Here is a 22,704-nt window from a genome sequence, read left to right as displayed (position 1 = left end):
AGCTAGCGGTGCTGCTAATCCTGCTAAAATATTGGAAATCTAAGCTTACTGTAAATAAACAGAAGCACTTTACTCACCCAAATACAGTTTTCAGAAGAGAAATCTGTGTAGACTAACATTTAGCACTCGCTTGTTTTTTTATAAAATGATAGTTTTGAAAAGAATTACAGTTTTATTTACCTGCTGAATTAGAGGAAAACATGGCGACTCCCCTGTTTGTCACTAGTGTCGCTTTAAATGTGACTTATAATTCGGTGCGCTTATGTAGGAAAATAGACCACAAAATGTGTGTGTTCATTGATAGTGCTCCTTATAATCCAGTGCACCTTATAGTCCATAAAATACAGTTTACAATGAACACTGTCACAAAACTTCTATACAGAGATACAGATCTAGGCCACGGCTGAGAGGAAAAACTTTTAAACATGTAAAAACAAACTTAACAGACAGAACGAGTGACAAAAATGTTTATAAAAATTTCTCAAAAAGAAAAGTCACTTTTTATACTTTTTTTCATGTAGCCAACTATAATAAAGTGTTTAAAAATTCAGTGAATCTATAAGTAATGATTAAGGATACAGCCAATAGTTCAACAATCCTCCTTTCTTTAAATTATCTTCAGTAAAATGTTAAGAAAAAAGAATAACATTCAACTGATCTTTATACATAAGAATTTAAGAAAAAAAAAACACTTTTGTAAGTCTTAAATTATGTGATGAATCAGACTTTATTATAATCAATCGGTCAGTCACTTTTATTAATGATAAAGGAAACAACTAAAATGAAAAAGAATCAAATTAAAGAGAATATTAAATCTGGTTTAAATGTGCTAAAACAATCACAGGCTAGACTGAAAGTTAGAGAGAGAGTGTAATACCTAGAGTAGCCACAGGGAGGCTCTGCTGTGTCACACATGGAGAAAGAAAAAACAAATTTGTGATTTTATGTCATCACTATAAAATGTTTTAGAATACACTGTGTAATAATAATACAACAAATAAATAAATAAATGAATAATAAATACTTGCATGCATACATATATACATACATATATTAAAAAAAAAACAGTCACATGCTAATTCTGTTAATATGTGTGGCTTTATAAACATATTCACTCAACAATTCCATGAATCAACAGTGTTTCTGTGAGTTGGCATTTGATCCAGTCTATTCCTGATCATATGCTACAGACCATTGATGGTTAGACACAAAAAAACACTGCATTTTACAGTGAACTATACATTTAATTTAATTTAATTAAATCAAACTGAATAGAATAGTGTAGTGAAGTACTCTGGGTGTAAGTTTTGGAAGTGTAAATTGGACATGTATTAGGCAGTGAAGTGATGAGGTCACTCAAAATCCATTACTCAAACTGCCACAGAGACTCACATTCTTACACACTCTGGAGATGGGATGTGTGTGTGTGTGTGTGTTTGAAAGTGTGCATGCAGCTGCTGCAGCTGTAGGGTGTTACCTCTAATAAACCACTTGTCATCATCAGCAGCCAGTGAGAGTGTCCGGAAGCTGAGTGCCTGTGTGTGTATGTGTGTGTGTGTGTGTGTGTATGTGTGTGTGTGTTGTCTGGCCACCTGTCTGTCTACCTGGTCCAGCTGCCATCATCTCCCAACCCTCACTGCTCTGAGAGATGGAGATGACAGGTCTAATGCACCATCTTCATTCAAGTGTCGACTTCTCGGAACAAGATGTTACACACACTTACACATGCGCACACATGCCTTACACACACACACACACACACACATTCACACACACACTATACCCCACTTTACCTAATTTTACCACACACTTTCCCCTGTACTTTACTTTTAGTTTACTACATACTTCTTTTCCCACTTTACTGCTACTTTATCTACACTTTACCTCAATTTGTCCTGACTTTAGCTCCAAAACTCCTTCCAATTTACCCTCCATGTTACCCCCACTTTATCCTGCACTTTACCCCAATTTGCCTCAGGCTACTCCCTCTTTACTGCTATTTTACCTACGCTTTACTGCTAATTTTGCCCACTTTAGCTCCCCTACACCTTCCAATTTACCCTCTTTTCCCCCACATAAACCCCCACTTTACCCTGCACTTTACCATGTTAACATCCACTACACCGTCCACTTTATCCTTATTATACCATCTAATTTACCCAAACTTTACTATGGACTTTACGCCCACCTTATCTTCCACTTTATCCCCACTTTACCCAAACTTTACTTCTACTTTACCCCACTTAATTTCCCCTTAATCATCACTTTACCCTAATTCACCCTACACTTTAACCCATGTCATCCTCCACTGTGCTTCCTCTTTACCCCACTTTATTTCCCCTTAACATCACTTTACCTCAAATTACCCTCCACATTACCTCCACTAACTTCCACTTTACCTCTATTTTCCTTCCACCTTATCTCCACCTTACGCCTCACTTTATTTCCATTTTATTCCCACTTTATCTCCACCTTATACTTCACGTTTCCCTCATTTTACCCCATCTACTCCACCTTATCCCCCAACCCTACCTCCACTTTACCTCATTTAGCTCAACTTTACCTCCCACTTCACCTCCACCTCATCCCCCCACATTACCTCCACTTGATCTCCACTTTACCTCCCACTAACCCCTACTTTGGAACAGCATCAATATCTCAAAAACTGAAAGACAAGATACACATACAAGATACACTGAGAAAACAGAACAATAATGTAAATTGGGTAACATTGTTAAATGTAACCCAATAAAATGGATTGCAATGTGAAACCATAACAAGATAAAACAGTCCTGCTATTCCAGCAGGTCTCTGGAGATCCCAACAGCAGGCCCTGGTTCTGCAGACTGTTCAGTTAAACAACAGAGACGGTTAAACAGCATCCCGGTTCTGTGTGGTCGAGCTGGAGTTATTTAAAGTGTGGGTGTCTTCAACAGCAAAACACATCAGTGTGTTATATCTGAATAAAAATAGGAACAGGGTGGGTGATGTTTGCTGAGGAGAAGATAGGTGTCATAAGTAAAAGGCAATATATAATGGTTTAATTAGGCTAGATAGATAGATAGATAGATAGATAGATAGATAGATAGATAGATAGATAGATAGATAGATAGATAGATAGATAGATAGATAGATAGATAGATAAGAAGTCTTTGTGTATGTAATGGAGAAAGTGCAGTTAAACAGTGAAACATCAATGTACACCAGTTACTGTGCCATACTGTAGCCATACACATAGTGCAAGAACGTAGTTTTATATAGTAATTTAATTCAGCAGTGCAAATTTGTATAGATGTAAATACTCTAATAGTAATTCACTCATTTTCATAAAAATATACATATTGCAACATTTTTTTAAATATTTCATGTAACTTCGCAATTATGTTTTAGTTTTTGTTTCTGCAGGGAGTGGTTGCAAATACTTGAGATTTTCATAATCATATTATTTTCATGTTATATGTTTAATTACACAAATTAAAGCAAGCAGAAGAAAGGTACTTTTATAGTAGATACTTTTAATTATTTTTCCTCCCAGCTGCCATTTCAACGTTGAATCAACGTTAATGCTATGGTTGAATCAATGTTGGATTTGGTGTTGTCTTTAAAAAGTAAATCAACATTGATAAAACCCATTTTTTTTTATCTCTGCTTCATTTATTATTATTTTTTTATTATATGGTGATAATATTTAAAATGTTATTTCAAAAGGCAGAAGGTTGAGGACATTATGTTGATTTAACGTTAAAATTTAAATATTTGCACAACCATTTAACATTAAATGTTGTTTAAATGTTGTTTTAAAGTTGAAACAACAACATTACTTCAATAATATTTCAATTATATTTCAACTATGTTTCAACCACATTTCAAAGTTGAAGGTCGGTGGTGTGCCAGCTGGGCTAGATCTTTAGACTTTAAAACGGATCATTTTTTAAAGGTTTTATTTATTTAATTAAAAAAAATATATATATATATACAGAAGAAAAATAATGAATAAATAAATAAAATGAAAGGCAGCAGAAAGAAGAAATAAATCTTATAATATCTGCCCCTTTTATCCCAAAAATAATAAATAAAGGACAATAGTACATTTTTCAAAATATTCCAAAAAACTTGACCCAGATCATAAAACAGGACGTTTGATGAATTGCTCGTTTCGTTTTCTAGCAATTACGTTTGGTAGCAATTCCCTCTATGCGCTGCTTCTTTGTACATTACGGCAATCAGACAGAAGGGCGGGGTTACCTCGTTAGTCCCCGCCTGCTGGGCGTGGCTTGCTGCCGCGTCTCCCCGCCCCCGTGTCGCTGCGTTGTGAGGCAGTCTGCAGGAGTGAGCGCACCGAGCAGGTAAGAACCGGAGTTCAGCTTTTTACCCACAAACGCATAAAGACGCTGCACCGGGGAGAAGGGGGCAGGAGGGCAGGGAGGGGCAGGGGGCTGAGGGCACTGCGGCGGGGAGGCACGACACGCTGGGGTTTTCCTGCTCACTAATCCCGGTGGGTAAAGCTGTAAGTGTGCCGGTTAATCCCTGCAGGACGCATTGTTCCTCTGTGCGCGAGCTGCTGCTGGTGCTGAGTCTGACTGGAGGACAGCTCCTACACCCAGTCAGTTCATCAGTGTCTGGACTGGTTTAACTGGGGGGTGGTTTAGTGAATGGTGAAATGTTGGTGATGTCTGTATATGTGTTTGAATAACAGAAGCAGTGCTGTTATAGATGTTTAAATAGATATAAACATGAATAGAAGTATATAAATGTGTGTGTGTGTGTGTGTGTGTGTGTGAATGTGCTTGTTGCAGGGCTGTCTGGCTAGTGTGTGTGTGTGAGAGAGAGAAAGAGAGAGAGAGAGATCTGCATCAATCTTCAATCGTCAATCAATGATGCTGTAACACTCTAATAGCACTATTGATCACTAGTGATACTATTATAATAATTCCCTATTCATAAAATCCCTTCATTTTCAATGCCCTTTTCACACCCACCTCAATCATACTAAAATTTACCATATTTATTTCTAATTCTAAATAATGCAGACCCCACTTTACTTTCTCTCCTCTTTGATTTTCTTTATCTTCATCCTTTTTCACAAACTCCTCTTTAAAACAAATAAAGATAATCAAGATATCCCGTCTACAATCTTTTATTTAGGTGCACGATATTAACCAGCATTAGCAGCTCCCCTGCTGCTGCCCTTATTTATTAGAGCGCCTCGCTTTGGCGCCCCCTGGTGGACGCTCCATATGAACTACCATCGTTCACTCATTATTCCATTATTTTATACCAGGTACTTTTTTTAAAGACATTAAAAAAAAAAAAAAAGATTTAATTTCTTTTCATATCACACACACATTGACAACACACACCATGTTTCTCCAATGTTCAATCCACATTTCTTTTTTAAGTTTAGTGGTGCTAAGCATATTATATTTATTTTATATTGTATGCTGTATAAAGTGCTGTTGGTTTAGGCCTCTAAATCAAACTAGATACCCACCCAAATAAAAGGCAGATCATCATCGTAAGCCAATAGAATCTGTCGCTTTGCAATTTAATGACAATTAAAGAAGTGGCACTGATATGATATTGATTTGACAGAGCCTAAATACAATATGATGCTGCTGGTGAAGATCCAGTGTTTTAGCATCAGCAGCAGCATCAACTGCAGCAGCAGCAGCATCAACCGCAGCAGGTATCAGCATACAGGGAAACCAGGCGAGGAGCTCAATGCAGCACTCCACTGCCAACCTGAGATGACTGATGTCTGCGCAGTTCCCATGTTGGAAGCTCCAACAATCCGTGTATCATTCGTTCATTTGATATTCAATTGAGAATCAAAATCGGAAAATTAAAAAACCAATTCGTTTTTTCGTTTTTTCGTTTTTGAATATAATACCAAAAAACGAATAACGGCTTGTATTTTGTATTTTTATTTGGTTATCCAAACAAAAATTGGAAATTTAAAAAACGGACCAGGAGAATCCGTGTATCATTCGTTCATTTGATATTCAATTGAGAATCAAAATCGGAAAATTAAAAAACCAATTCGTTTTTTCGTTTTTCGTTTTTGAATATAATACCAAAAAACGAATAACGGCTTGTATTTTGTATTTTTATTTGGTTATCCAAACAAAAATTGGAAATTTAAAAAACGGACCAGGAGCCGAATTTGATTTTGATTTTGAACTTGACCCATTTGTGTGCCCCGGAAGTTACTGATTTGTTTATTCTTGGTGGGTTTCTGTTGCGCGGGAGTTCACTGCAGTGTTATCTACACAGTCTGTATTGCTGTAGGCTTTGGATGGAGTTGAGGATGGAGAGTTTTATCTTGTTCAGAGGAACTTAACGCGTTGCAGTGAAAGAAGACGATATGACAACAGAAAAAATCGGCAGGATCTTTCAGGTGTTTGTCTAACGTTCCGTAGCTAAATGTCATATTTAGTTAATGTTATTCTGTGAATTGCCGCCTACATACTTTTTTATATACGTGACTAGCTGGCTAACTAACCTAGCTAGCTAGCTGGTTAGTCTATACATGGTGTAGTAAACTTCTTCCCTCACTGTTTTCATTTGAAAAGGTACACGGTCCCAGTGTCACCAAGAATAAACACCAAGAATAAACAAATCAGTAACTTCCGGGGCACACAAATGGGTCAAGTTCAAAATCAAAATCAAATAAAAATACAAAATACAAGCCGTTATTCGTTTTTTGGTATTATATTCAAAAACGAAAAAACGAATTGGTTTTTTAATTTTCCGATTTTGATTCTCAATTGAATATCAAATGAACGAATGATACACGGATTCAGGAGCCGAATTTGATTTTGATTTTGATTGCCATCAGCTCCAGGAAATACAGCTACGTTGTTGTCATCAGTGATGTAGACACTGGGACCGTGTACCTTTTCAAATGAAAACAGTGAGGGAAGAAGTTTACTACACCATGTATAGACTAACCAGCTAGCTAGCTAGGTTAGTTAGCCAGCTAGTCACGTATATAAAAAAGTATGTAGGTGGCAATTCACAGAATAACATTAACTAAATATGACATTTAGCTACGGAACGTTAGACAAACACCTGAAAGATCCTGCCGATTTTTTCTGTTGTCATATCGTCTTCTTTCACTGCAACGCGTTTAGTTCCTCTGAACAAGATAAAACTCTCCATCCTCAACTCCATCCAAAGCCTACAGCAATACAGACTGTGTAGATAACACTGCAGTGAACTCCCGCGCAACAGAAACCCACCAAGAATAAACAAATCAGTAACTTCCGGGGCACACAAATGGGTCAAGTTCAAAATCAAAATCAAATTCGGCTCCTGAATCCGTGTATCATTCGTTCATTTGATATTCAATTGAGAATCAAAATCGGAAAATTAAAAAACCAATTCGTTTTTTCGTTTTTTCGTTTTTGAATATAATACCAAAAAACGAATAACGGCTTGTATTTTGTATTTTTATTTGGTTATCCAAACAAAAATTGGAAATTTAAAAAACGGACCAGGAGCCGAATTTGATTTTGATTTTGAACTTGACCCATTTGTGTGCCCCGGAAGTTACTGATTTGTTTATTCTTGGTGGGTTTCTGTTGCGCGGGAGTTCACTGCAGTGTTATCTACACAGTCTGTATTGCTGTAGGCAGCATGGCCGGACTGGAACCACATTCTGGCCTAATTAAAGATCTTTTTGAAGGTGGTAAGACGCATGAAGAGATTTCGTGCACGTTGCAGCAAATGGGGATCCAGCGATGTTCTGCAATGAGTGTTAGAAGGTTCTGTGTTCAACACGACCTTAACCGAAAAAGACATGTATTTTCTGTTGTCATATCGTCTTCTTTCACTGCAACGCGTTTAGTTCCTCTGAACAAGATAAAACTCTCCATCCTCAACTCCATCCAAAGCCTACAGCAATACAGACTGTGTAGATAACACTGCAGTGAACTCCCGCGCAACAGAAACCCACCAAGAATAAACAAATCAGTAACTTCCGGGGCACACAAATGGGTCAAGTTCAAAATCAAAATCAAATTCGGCTCCTGGTCCGTTTTTTAAATTTCCAATTTTTGTTTGGATAACCAAATAAAAATACAAAATACAAGCCGTTATTCGTTTTTTGGTATTATATTCAAAAACGAAAAAACGAAAAAACGAATTGGTTTTTTAATTTTCCGATTTTGATTCTCAATTGAATATCAAATGAACGAATGATACACGGATTCTCCTGGTCCGTTTTTTAAATTTCCAATTTTTGTTTGGATAACCAAATAAAAATACAAAATACAAGCCGTTATTCGTTTTTTGGTATTATATTCAAAAACGAAAAAACGAAAAAACGAATTGGTTTTTTAATTTTCCGATTTTGATTCTCAATTGAATATCAAATGAACGAATGATACACGGATTTCCAACACACACACAAACACACATGCCGCTGTTGTTGGGTTGACGTCTCTCTGAACACGCTGTACACACACAGATTCTTGTCAGATGAAGCTTGTGTTATCTGTGAGGCAGGGCTTTCATCCAGCAGGTGTGTTAAAGGGTGAGCGACACATCAGGGATAGGGGGAATTCAGCCGTAGCACCCTCTTATACACACACACTGCTGGCCTGCTGAAACAATACACAGGCTGGGGATATGGTAAGCTGGTGAGGTGGGTTGAGATGGTTGAGCAGATTGCATTTAATCAGCATGGAGTGTGTTTTGTTGTGTGGGTTGTACTTGCATAACCAAGCTGACCAAGCTAATTAAACAGCATGACTATAATGACTGTGTGCAAGTCGACCATCACGACCATGCTGGTTGACCATGTTGAGGTAGCTGGTTGAGTAGCATGACTACTGTATAATGATTGTGCAGGTTAAGAATCATGATCAAAGTGATTGTTCTTGTTAACCGCCATAGCCAAAGCTGGTTGCCTAGAATGACTAAGCTGGTAGACCAACATGACCATCATGACTATGCAGGTTAAGCAAAATGGCTGTAGCATCATGGCTAGGCTGGTTAACTACCAATATCATGGACTGATATGACCATGCTTGTTGAAGATCAAGCAATCATGTAGTGTCCAAGCATGACCAAGCAAGACACCCACCATCATGGCAAAAGTGGTTGGCGAGCATGACCATAACCTCTGTGATGGTCAACCCTCACGACCCTGCTGGTTGATTAGTGTGAAACATCATTAACCAGCAGGGTCGTGATGGTTGACCATCACAGAGGACCAGGTTGGTCATTATGGTATTGATGGGAAACCAAGTTGGTCATCACTGCCACCTACTATGGTCATGGACAAGGACAATGCTGGTTAGCCAAATTGTCCTTGTCCATGACTAAGGTAGGTGGCAGTCATGACCATCTTGGTCGACCATCGGTACCATCATGATTATATTGGTTGACCTGCATATGACCATCAGGACCCCACAGGCTGACCACCATGACCAAAATGACTGTGCTGACTAAGCTAATTGATCATCATGGCCATCACCACCAATATGGTTGATCAGCATGATCATCATTAATGTGCTGGTAAAAATCATGACTATTTTGGTTGACCAGATTGTCCAAGGTGGTTGACCATGTTGTTCAACATATTGTATCAACAATATTACCTTCATGACTATGCAGGTTGAGCACAATGGTTGTAGTGTCATGGCTTGGCTGGTTAATGACCAATACCATGTTGGACTGGCATGACCATGCTTGTTGACCAGAATGACTAAGCTGGTTGACCAGCATGACCATCATGACCATGCTGGTTAACCAGCCTGTCCTTGTCAATGACCAAGGTAGGTCACAGTCCTACCTGACCTGCATGATCATCGAGACCACACAGGCTATGCAGATACTGCTGATTAATTTACAAGACCAAGCCAATGGCTGGACAATGTTGAAAATCAAGCAATCATGTAGTGTCCAAGCATGACCAAGCAAAACACCCATCATTATGATCAATATGGTTGACAAGCATGACCATAACATCTGTGATGGTCAACCATCACGACCATGCTGGTTGATTAGCGTGACCATCAAGACCAAGCTTGTAAAACGTCATGACCAAGGTTTTTGAAAAGCATGAACATCATGACTAAGCTTGACAACCAAGTTGGTTAACCAACATGATCATCATAATCATGCTAGGTGGTCAAACATCTAGAACAACCAACATCGCCAAGTTTTTGACCAGCAAGACCATATGATCATGCTGATTAACCATAATGACCAATGTAGTGGACAAGCATGTGACAACTATGACCAAGCCAACCATAACCATGACCATGGTGGTTGACCAACCACCAGCAACACCATCATGACCAAGCAGGTTAACCTTTCACATCTACTGTATTTTCATCGACCAGCATTGTCACGCTGTTGATGATAGTTAACCACTTTGATCATGATGTTTGCATTGGTTGACCACCATGACCAACTTTACCAAACTTTTTAAGCGTACCAAGTATTCTCCATTCAACTGCCTATACCGTTCTATTACTCCACCTCTACAACGTACTAATTACACCATGATTGCTACTGAACTGTACAGTTCTTCAGCATCCTCTTCAGCGCTGACAGTGACTGCCCTGACATTTGAATGCGCATCTTCGTTTTGTCCTTTGTTCTGCAGGTTTCGCTCTCAGACGAGCGTGTAGTGCGTCCCCGCATGGCGGTGTGTCTGACTGAAGTGGTTGTGTTGAATAAATCTGCTGGAAAGGCTCTTAAATCTCGGTGTAGAACATCGAGGGTCTCTTATTCGTGTGTCGGAGCAAGCCTCCATTTTAGGACAGCGAGGTTAGAAGCCCTGCAGTATCCACCGCAGCCGAGAGAGAGAGAGAGAGGAAGAGAGAGAGAGAGAGAGAGAGAGAGAGAGAGAGAGGAAGACAGGAAGAGACAGGCCGAGATAGAGAGAGAAAAGATGATTGAGTGCGGTACAGGTACTCAGAGCCTAATCAGATTCCCATGCTGTGCTGTTGTGGGCATTGATTTGCGCTGGCTGTAAACAGGCGGTAGACGCTGCCGCTGTATATTCATCTGATGCATCGCTAATGAAAAGGTAGTGAGTCACGAAGCCTGAAGCGGCCCGAGCCGGCCCCGGATCGATGGAGGCCCGAGGCTTCTTTCACACTCTCTCTCTCTCTCTGCATGGCATGAGTGATGCAGAAAGTTTCGCTTTCTCATTTGGCTGTCAGTGTCAGCAGGTCGAAGCGTTCCCACAGGCTGCGGGTAAGCTTGAAGACTCGATGCGGAAGCACCACTGCTTCTAGAGTTTCAATCCTGAGTGTACAGTACAGGCTAAATGTTTGGACACACCTTCTCTCAGAAACTAAACATACAATTTTTTGTTAAGTACATAAAACTCCTCATGTGTTCATTCATAGTTTTGATGCTTCAGTGAGAATCTACAATTGAAAAATAGTCATGAAAATAAAGAAAACGCATTGAAAAAGAGAAGTTGTGTCCAAACTTTTGGCCTGCACTGTATTTTTGCACTTTGTAACAAAATACCTTAAAAAATTGGCATTGTTCTGGAGTCTTTAGCAGATTGTTCAAAGGTTGCGCAAAATTTATTATTTAAAATTTGGCCGTGAGATTGAGGAAACATCCAATTATTTCAAGTTTTGAGAGTCGCCTGGAATTCAGGCTTTCAGTTAACAGCTGTGCTGAACTCATCAAGAGTTAATTACTTGAATTTCTTGCCTTTTAATAAAGTGTTTAAGAGCATCAGTTGTAAAGAAGTGAAGAGGTAGAGTTACATGTATACAGTGAACAGTGAATTTTTGAGTAATGTTCTAATCTTTATTATAATAAGCAAGAATTACTCAACTAAGTAGAGAAAGAATACTTTAAGAAATGAAGGAAAGTCACAGCAAAGACCATCAAAAACGTTATGATGAAACTGGCTCTCATCAGGACAGTTACAGAAAAGGAAGAGCAAGAGTTTCCTCTGTTGCATAGGATACGTTCATCAGAGTTACAAACTCAAATAAGAGCACTTGAATGATTTAAAGAGTATTTTGCTTTGTTTAACACTTTTTAAATTACTACATGATTCCTTATGTGTTCCTTCATAGTCTGGATGACTTCATTATTAATTTACAATCCAAGAAAAACATAATTTTGACTGGTACTGGTATGTGATTGGTGGTTGAAAATAGCCATCAAAATGGACTACTTTTGCGCTACTACTTGGTGCATGCTGCCATGCAAACACAAGTAAGACCAGTTGCATTTAAAAGAACATTGAAATTGATCAGATTTAGACCTGGAAGCAGAACTCAGCAGCAGTAGATCAGTCACTGCTGAACCTCCATGTGACCTAAAGCACTTTCCTGCACTTGAGGAACCTATAGCTCGGCTCTGCAGTGATGATGTCAGTTGTGGTAAGAGCATGTTAGGCTGAGTAGTGACAGCACGGCTTAGCGTGTGGTCCGTCATGTCACGCTGCCGTGGCCTGAGGTTTCGCTAATCACCAGGATGGATGCTACGCTGCCGTCGCCAGGGCTAAGATTAGACTATAAACCCAACCTGCAGTGCTGTTGACCCTGGCAGCCAGTGACGGTGACAGTGTGTTTCCAAACAGTGCAGTATCTTAATATCTTATTGGAAAAGGGATACTACATGTTTGGAAACACCGGTGCATGCAATGTTTCTTCAGAAATCAAAGTTAATACTTGGGATTTCTTCCCTCCATTGATGAATCATTGGGACATTGGGACTCCTTGGAGGATTTTATTGCATTTACCCCCGGACAGCATCACTTTTCAGAGGTCAGCTATTGATGCTGGACGCCTGCTTCTGCCTCTCCAGCTCATCCCACTGAAGGGCACTATCCCATTTCTCATTTGTACCCCTACACTGCAAAAAATCCATTGGCAAAAACTAGATAAAATGTATTTAAATTAATACATAAATGCTTAAATTAAGCAAAAAAATCTGCCATTATAAAAATCTACTTTTTTTTTTAGTATTCTTAAAATAAGCAATGACAAAGCCTCAAAATGAATATTAAAAATATTTTATTTTCTATCTTAAATTTCTACATAAGTATCAGAAAAACTTGACTGCTGACTTCTTGTGTTTATTTTGAGTTCAAATTACTTAAAATAAGGTAAAAACCTAAGCAAGTCTGAATAAGATAATTATTATTGCTTAGTACGACAAAACATTATTATCAGAGCAAGAAATAAGATGTATTGCTTTAAAACTAGATACTTTTACTTGCTTCGTTTTCGTATTTCGTTTTTGCAGTGTAACCCTTGTTTTTGAGTTTTACCCTTACCTTTAAAATCAAGATACAAATCAAAGTAGTTGAAATTCTACCCATAAGAAATGGGACAACAACTACTGATAAAAAAGGAAAACTGCTTCATTAGCAGCTACTCACAGTGCTAAAGTTAGCTACTGCTAGCTTTTTGCTCAAACTTTTCCTTTCCACCTTAAATACAGCAACTTCAGTAACAGTTGTGGCACAATTTAAGGTGGAATAGCCTAGGTAATTTAGTTACTTGTAAACTACTAAATGTAAACTACATTTACTGATGATCAGTGATGGTTTGGAGAGACATGTCATCTGCTGGTGTTGATCCACTGTGTTTTATTATCAAGTCTAAAGTCAGTGCAGTTTTGTTTCACACAAAATCTTACAGCACTTCATGCTTCTTCCCTCTGCTACGGACAACCTTTATGGAGATGTGGATTTCATTTTCCAGCAGGACTTGGTACAATGCTCACTGTACACATTTTTCTGAGACACTGATTTTTGGCTTTTTAATTGTCTGTAAGCCATTATCATCAACAATAAAAGAAATAAAAGGCTTAAAATAGATCACTCTGTGTGTAATACATCTATATAATATAGAAGTTTTACATTTTAAACAACACTTTTTTTTAATAGACTAGTACTTTCATCTTTTCCTTTTGGTAAATTTTAACTTGGAAAAGAAACAGTGAAGATCAACACAGAGTGTCCCGAGACCTTTGACAGGCAGTGCTGTACTTTGTTGGCAGGGATCTGGCTGCAGCTTCCTGAACACAGGCTCTGGAGTCAGTGTTGTATACATTCTTCTGCAAATGTTCTGTCTCTTGGTCCAAAAAGGTCCGCTTTTATCTTTATGCAGTCATCCAGCCGAGGTTTGTACGCATGGAGCAGGAAGTAGGGTAATGATGAGGTCTGTTTGGCTGTGTTAGCAGTTCTATGTGTGTGTGTGTGTGTGTGTGTGTGTGTCTGTGTGTGTGTATTGTGGGCAGAAGGGGCTCAGACTAGGGAACCCTTTAAAGGAGGGGGTCATTTGCTCAAGCCCAGAGGGACCAACCACAAAAAACAATGACCTCAGTGTTCTCCCAGTTCTCTCCTGAAAACGGGTCACCTCACAACCAGCAGAGCAGCAGCAGCACCCAGCAAGACCATAATGCTCACTACACCAGGTTTCCAGAGTCCGTACAAGCATGTTTCTTTACTATCTTATGAGGCAAGCCTCAGATCTCTATAGGCGGTTTCATTTAAATTGATATAAATTCATTTACATTTAGAAAAGGCCTGGAGATTTGGGTCTGGACATTATCCAAAGCTGCTGCCATTTCAAACATGCATTACTGTAACCATTACAGGAAATGATCTACACGGTCTAGGCCTTAAACATACTTCACAAAAGGAAACAAGCGTAAAGGCCAACACTCTATAAATGCAGTATAAATGCTGTATAAACACAGCATGGATTCTTATTTTACTGTGCAGGTTTAACCACTCAGTCGGGAGATTGTGGACAAACCATAGAACCATAACTGTTAAAAAAATTGCATTGCACATGCAGTGCTATACATGCAATATAACAAGAAAAAAAAGTTCTGCGCCGGTGGTTTTGCTGTAGATCACAATTACATGGCATCAGTGTGGATTGGCCTAAGCTGTCTGGTGGTCTAATCTGTGTGTCAGTGCCCTGCGTGACCCAGGCTGATCAGGGCTGTGTTCAGCTATGCTGGTCTCTCCCTGCTGAATTACTGTGTTCTGCAGCAACCTGACAGAAGGCTCACCTGCAGCGGAGGAGCTGCATAAACTACTACAGGCCTTTCTAGAGATGCTCTATATGGAGGCATATGAGCAGTACTGTAACGAGGATGCAGAACGAAGGTGTGAAAAGTATCTCCATGCATTACTATGTAGGTAGAACTATAGAATAAAATATAAAATCTAAAATAAAATCTAAAATATTTCAGTTGAAGTATCAACTCAAGCTTTTGAGTCTTAAGGTAAATGTGTTTTAAAAAGTACTGGTTTCAAAACTACTTAAAGTATAAAAGTAAAAGTAATATAAGGAGAACAAATAAAGCCATTAAGAACAAAAGCTTAGGCCACGCCCACAGAGTCCAATAGTGCACTACCCCCCTTTCCAAAACACATTTTTCTAAAAGCCATAATATTCTGGCTATAATGTTCTATTAAAATCTTAATGTTGATACATTTGGGATGCACTATGCTGCTTCTTGTTTCAGCTGCATATATGTTGATTGTAAATGAATGTATTTAATAGAATATAAATATATTAAAGTTAAAGCTTAGTTGGACTGGAGTTTATCTGGAGTTCTCTTGAGTCTCTGCACGGATCATCTTCATACTAGGCTGCATACGTCTGCTATGTTCTTGCTGAATAATTGGAGTAACATTAATGATATTGGGTAGATACATGCAATTATTTTGTATATATTTTCATATAAAAGGAGAACAGTAAGTTTTTTTTTTTTTGCATTGAGCAGCATATTGCACAAAACATTGTGACCTCTGCGATTTGACTGTTGCACGTGTACACTGTATGAAAATGAGCAAAATGTAAAAAAAGTTAATAGGTTTTATTAATGGTCAATATTAGTATTTGTGCATTGCTATACCTTTTCATTGAAGGTATGGGGCTACAGGGTTACTATGGCTATTAGTGAGGGCTGGTTTTGTCAGGTTTGGCATTCTGTGATTGGCTCTGGGCCGCCAGACGGAGAGGTCAGTCACACTCATTCATCACTGACTCAAGCTTGTGTGTGTGTGTGTTTGTTTGTTTGTGTGTGTGTGTTAATGTGACCTGTGGATAGACTGTGTGTTTGTGTATGGATGTGTGAGTGAGTAAGCTTTTTGGAATAGCCCATGTAAGTGAATGAGTTCATGTGTGTGTGTGTGTGTGTGTGTGTGTGTGTGTGTATGTGTGTGTGTACTCTTTTTCCCTCTTCAATACAGTATTGAATGGGCTGAAGCGTTGAGTGTTAGAGTGTGTGACTTTGTCCCGGCCTGCTCCGGACCTCGTTCAGGAATCTATATCTGAAATGAATGGAAGCTCAGCACAGCATATCAGTCCCAGTCCCTTATTTCCTCTTATTACTCTTTAAATTGCGTAACATTGCATAATAGAAGCTGTGTTCCAGGAGCGCACTGTGGAATATGAGTTTATACAGTGATTAAATACAGCATTAATATGCATTTGTGTTTTAAAAGTTTTTTTGTTTGTTTTATATACTAGTGCATCTGAAAAAAAATAGAATATAATTGAAAAGTTACTTGATTTCTGTAATTCAGTTCATTTTATTACTGATGATTATGGCTTACAGCCAATGAACACCCGAAATCAATGTTTCAGTATATTAGAATATTATATAAGACCAAATAGTACTTTTGGAAGTGTTGGCAGTGTGCCAAGTCCTGCTGGAAAATGAAATCCACATTTCCGACAGCTTTCAGCAGAGGGAAGCATGAATAAGCATGCTGTAAGATTTTCATTTGGACTTGATAGAACACAGTGGATCAACACCAGCAGATGACTTGTCTCTCCATTAAACCATCACTAATCATCAGTAAATTTTACATTTCATTTGGAAATCAAGGGAACAGAGTCTGGAGGAAGTCTGGAGAGCTTTTATGCCACTTCAATAACTTAAGCATTTAGATTGCATGGTATTGTGGGAACTTTAGTTCTGTTTATTAGGGTATTCCAGGTTAAAGCTACAGGTTTCCTCATCAGATAATGGAGGGATTGTGAATTAAATGTGTTCTATATTGATATGCTGTATTTCACTGCTGAATTTGGACCAGGCTTCTGCTCGGGTTTCTAAAAACTCATCCCGGCCGCCTCCTGTTTCACTGCTGTGTGTGTGTGTGTGTGTATATGTGTGTGTGTGTGTCCACAGGGCCAGGCACTAATCCAGCCCTTATTTTAGGACAGTGGTTTGTCCTACACTGGTCTTAAAAGCTCGCCTCCAGAATAAATTCAGATGACTGATAGAAAGTAAAGGTTTACCTCAGAGGCACTGTAACAACCTGCATATCTTCCACTTCAACCTAAAACCACCTAAAACAACCTAAAAACTCCATCTGACTCTGTTCTGACTCTACACTCTGAATACTCGTGCAGTAGATAGATGCCTTTTGATTTTTTTTAATCACTGTTAAAAGGTTCTAAAAAAATAGAACACCATTGAATCTGGTAGGACACTAGAATTGTTTGAATAAGAAAAATACTAAAGTATACGTAGTTTTAAGCTGCTCTGAGGTTAGGTAGTGTGGTGTTGGGCTTCTTTAAGGGTAGGTAGTGTGGTGTTGAGCTGCTCTGAGGGTAGGTAGTGTGGTGTTGAGCTGCTCTGAGGGTATGTACTGTGGTGTTGAGCTGCTCTGAGGTTAGGTAGTGTGGTGTTGGGCTTCTTTAAGGGTAGGTAGTATGGTGTTGGGCTTCTTTAAGGGGAAGGTATGGTGGTGTTGAGCTTCTTTAAGGGTATGTAGTATGGTGCTAGGCTTCTTTAAGGGTAGGTAGTGTGTTGTTGAGCTTCTTTCAGGGTAGATAGTGTGGTGTTGTTTTTTTAAGGGTAGGTACACTCTAAGAAATATAAGTACAGATTTGTACTTAAAAGAGTACAAAGCTTGTCGCTGGGGCTGTACCTTATATTAAGGTTCAAAAAAGTACCTTTCAGTGAAAGTCCTTTTTTGTACCCATGGTTTTTGTGGCAGTAAAGATCATAAAGATTATAAACATTATCATCAACTAAATATGGCTCAAAAACTTGATGATACAAAATTGTCTGGCTTTCAAATAAAAAATGTGCAATTTAAATATATACTGTTCATTAGTACAGTGATACAGAATACTGAATGTACCCTTTGGCTGGTTAAATGGTACAAATTTGTACTTATTGCTGTTAGAAATGACTTTGTACTTCAGAGGGAACAAATCTGACCCCGTAAAGACCAATATTGTACCTTTGAGGGTACAATTATAAAGAGTGTACCTTCGAGTACAAAAAAGTACTCATATCGTACCTCTGTTTTTTAGAGTGTAGTGTGGTATTGAGCTGCTTTGAGGGTAGGTAGTGTGGTGTTGAGCTGCTCTGAGGGTAGGTAGTGTGGTGTTGGGCTTCTTTAAGGGTAGGTAATGTGGTGTTGAGCTTCTCTGAGGCAGGGTAGTGTGGTGTTGGGATTCTTTAAGGGTAGGTAGTGTGGTGTTGGGCTTCTTTAAGGGTAGGTAGTGTGGTGTTGGGCTTCTTTAAAGGTTGGGTAGTGTTGTGTTGAGCTGCTCTGAGGGTGGATAGTGTTGTGTTAAACTGGTCTGATGGTATATAGTGTGGTTTTGAGCTGCTCTGAGGGTGGTTGGTGTGGTGTTGGGCTTCTTTAATGTTGGGTAGTGTTGTGTTGAGCTGCTCTGAGGGTAGGTATTGTGGTGTTGTGCTGCTCTTAGGGTGGGAAGTGTGGGGTTGGGCTGCTTTAAGGGTAGGTAGTATGGTGTTGGGCTTCTTTAAGGCTAGGTAGTGTGGTGTTGAGCTGCTCTGAGGGTAGGTATTGTGGTGTTGGGCTGTGGGGCAGGGTCAGGGTGAGGGTCAGGCCTGTATTTGTAGTGCTGTGCCCTGATCTCACTGAAGACCTTCCTCTCACAGCATCTGAATGGGCTGTTCAGTCATGCATGCTAATGCTGAACACTTGTGCAATGAGTGTGTGTGTGTGTGTGTGTGTGTGTGTGTGAGTTTCCAGTAAACAAAGGCTAACAAACACTATTAGATCTCTTTTATCCAGCGTGTATAAGGTGGAATAATGATCACTGCTTAAACAGGTCATATTGCTCCTCATTAGTGTGTATTTTTCCTCTTAATGAGGGGGTCAGGTGTGTATTTGTCCTGGTGACCTCTGCTACAGGTCATTTATTTATCTGTAGGCATGCTCAGCTTCTGCTCCTTCGTGTTATGAGACCTTAAACTACAGATGGAGTGAAGTCAGACTGTGTGCACAGATTGTACCTCCAGAAAAAAAGTGCAAATACTCATTTTAGGTTGGACAGTCTAGAACAGTGTGAAATATGTAGAATGATCTAAGACATTTAATTGGTTGGACACTCTAGAAACGTTTGTATGAGGAGAACACAAACAGGTTGGAAGTGAAGAAAAATAGCTTTTGATAAGGAGAACACTTAAGAACAGTTTGAATGAGGAGAACACTCTAAAATAGATTCAAATGAGGTACAATACTACCAAATACTGAATGGGATAGGGTCCTGGAACTTTGTTTAGTTTGGAAGTAAAGAAAAAACTTGCTTTTGATGAGGAAAGAACTTTAGAATAGTGTAAATGAGTAGACCAATCTAGAACAGCCATAAATTAGGTATAATACTTTTGAGCATTGAATGGGATAGGGTACTAGCACATTTTCAATGGGATAGAACATTCTAGAACAGTTTGGATAAAGAGAAGACTCCAGAACAGTCTGAATTATGTTGAAGGCTCTACCACATTTAATGGGTTTGGCAGTCTAGAATAGTTTGTATCAGAAGAACACAAACATTTTGGAAGTGTAGATAACTTGCTTTTGATGAGGAGAAAACTTTAGAACAGTTTAAATGAGCAAAACAATGGCAAATTTACAATGGGGAAATAATTCTAGATAAATGTAGATAAACATAAGTCTCCAAAACAGTGAGCTGAGGATAGTGCAAAAACTTTATGGCTATAGGAAATTTAGGACTCTTGCAAACTTAAAAATCAAGGTGTTTTTTCTAGAGATCTTATAGAATAACAAACGTTAAAATTATTGATATTATTATTACACTATAGAAAACAATATTTGGAGGTCTCTTTTCCACTGCAGACTCTGAGAATGAGTCTTATCACTCAAAAATATCCTTTGTTTTTTTAAATGAATGTTTGTATGAATTATTAAAGATGTTTTTTTTTTTTTTCTTCTAAAAGCCCCTGATAAGCACACGTTGTAATCATCCAACTTCTTGAGCTCACTAATGTTCTTGTCACTAAATACAATCAAATCTTCACAGCAATGTTACAGGGTTACTGAAACAACAGCAGAACAAACTCAGTATACATTTTTTTTATTACCCTTAATTTCATCCAAAAAAAATGAGCGTACAGATTAGGGGTGGACAATATTACGTATATTGTATACAATATATTGTAACACAGAAATATCATGATATTAAAAATCCGTATCGTGATAATAGGGCTGTTCTGTCTTAAAAGTAGTCTATTATTTACTGTGAAGCTTTAGGTGTATTTATTGTATAATTGTTTTAGTTTGCAGTTTATATGCATGCACTAAATATTCTGCAATATTATTTGCTGCATTATATTATTTTATGCTATATTATTTATTTTGCCACATTATGATTATTCTGTTATACTCTTATACTATATTCCTGAAATAAATGAATTATTTTAGTTTTCCTATATCGCCAAGTATATCGTTATTGCAAAAATACCCTGAAATATCGTGATATTATATTAGAGCCATATCGCCCACCCCTAGTACAGATGTCCCAATACTTTTGGGATACTATATAGTGTAACCATATGAAGCTCATCCTAAATCATCACACATGTGGCTTCAACAGCACCATGTTGTTAAGTACTGTAGACTCTAATAGACCCTATATGTGGTGTCCTACACTTTATGACACACTGGTATCCATAAAAGCGACTCTGGAAACTGGAGGCTTCTCGCTCTTCCTGCAGCCCTGCGGAGAACGCCGCACCCCAGCTAGCGGTTAATGGCTCGAGCCCTAATGGTCTGAATGCGGGCCTTGCCTCACCACAGCAACGCCTGCCATGGAAACAGCGGCCATGTGACCGCAGGGTAATGAGAAGTGTGGAGGACACAAAAGGAGCTTCTTCAGAGCTCCATCCATGTGGAAGTAACCTGTGGAGGAGCCTAGCTCGCCGGCCTCTTGCAGCCTCCAGTGGCGGGGCCTCCGCGGGGCCGGGGCAGCCCGTCGCGGCTCCGGGGGGAAGAGCCGGGGGCCGGGGCGTGTACCGGGAACCGTGCTCTGAGAAGGAGGTTGAGGCCGAGCGCTAGTGACAGTGTTGACCCACTAAGAGTTCACTGCTGCACATCGCGGTGACCGAGATGTTAATAGTGATCAAGTCAAACTCCAGAGACGTGTCTGCTCGTAGCCGTGGACCGGGGCGGGCGTCTGGTGATAGCATGGCACTGTGACTAAGGCTGTCTCATTGATCTAATGTGTGAATGGGATAGAAGTATGTAGATTAATCAAGAATAGTTACAGTGCCTTAGTGCCTTAGAGTCTTGTGAGTGAGGGTGAACACTCACCAACTCCAGATATTGGACTGATATTGGGACACCACCCCATATCAACCTCAAAAGTAGTAAATAGAACATCATCCTTCTAGTGAACACATACTGGAGCCTTAATACCCCTTTAGCCCATGCCTAGCAATACGAATAGTGCAAATAGATTCATGTTTATTCTCATGCTCCAGAGAATTGAAGCTCACTCGGGTTGCCAAGTTGAGGAGGCTGAATGAACACATTCTTGTGCAAGATGAGTTCAGTTACACTAACTTCTACCATGGCAAGCAACGACAAGTCATACTCTGTTAATCAAGTTAATCAGCTAATGAATGTTGTACATTTGCAGTGTTTTTTTATTGTCTGCACATTATAAACCGGCTCGTATAAACTTTATCCGTAGTTAGCTAACCTAGCGTTTTGCAAATTATTATACTGGACAAATCTTTTTTGAGACATGCTAAGGTTTTTTTAGGCTGTGTAGCAGCTAGGTTTTAAGGTTTTAGCTGAACCAGCCAGCTTACTAGCTTCCATGCTGCAGCACCGCTGGGGAATGAGCATGTTTAATGTTTAATTCCTCAGCAGTGTTAAAGCTGAGGCTGTGTAGGGATATAAACTATAATTTAGAGCTGAGCATCTCGCAATACAATATTATCATGGTGTGTATCTCACGATGATAACAATGATATCATGATACTGTGATTTTCCGATACTCAATATATCACAAAACAATTCTCTATGATACTTCACATAATTTGTGTATATGTTACTGAAGAGGATAAAGTGCTTCTAAATACTAATATTTTTTATCGCAAGTTTATTAACCCTATTGATTTGATTACAGAGTTTTGAGCGCCTATGTTTCAATAAAAATATTGATATTTGATGCCACTTATCGATAAGATATACCGCATTATTGATAAATCATCCCGCCCCTAGAGGTGAGTGTGTGCTTACAGGCTCTGATTAGACAGCAGGCAGAATGCTGGAATCATTTTTTTTCTGTTATCTGATTGGATGTTTGTGTTTAGAACAAGCGATTGCTTATTGAAGCGTCTTCACTGATGTCTGAATGCGGGGAAAATTGGATCTGAAGAGATCAGGATGCGAGTGATTTATCTGCCGTTTGATAGACTTCAAGCAGGAGATGAGATACACCTCAT

The 22,704-nt window shown here is 39.0% G+C and overlaps 1 protein-coding gene across 14 annotated transcripts in view; it reads left to right on the top strand.

The window, feature by feature from the left end:
• Positions 1 to 4,267: 4,267 nt before the first annotated feature.
• Positions 4,268 to 22,704, top strand: part of map2 (microtubule-associated protein 2) — a 192,494-nt gene continuing 174,057 nt past the window's right edge. For all 14 annotated transcript variants that reach the window (XM_049484766.1, XM_049484778.1, XM_049484775.1 and 11 more), the window contains exon 1: positions 4,268 to 4,346. The gene's annotated coding sequence lies outside the window, so the exon portion shown is untranslated. The remainder of the gene's footprint in view (positions 4,347 to 22,704) is intronic.

This window comes from Astyanax mexicanus, chromosome 11 (assembly GCF_023375975.1).
Source record: "Astyanax mexicanus isolate ESR-SI-001 chromosome 11, AstMex3_surface, whole genome shotgun sequence".
NCBI lineage: Eukaryota > Metazoa > Chordata > Actinopteri > Characiformes > Acestrorhamphidae > Astyanax > Astyanax mexicanus.
The sequence above is the reverse complement of the archived record's forward strand: the minus strand, read 5'-3'. Positions and strand labels throughout refer to the sequence as shown.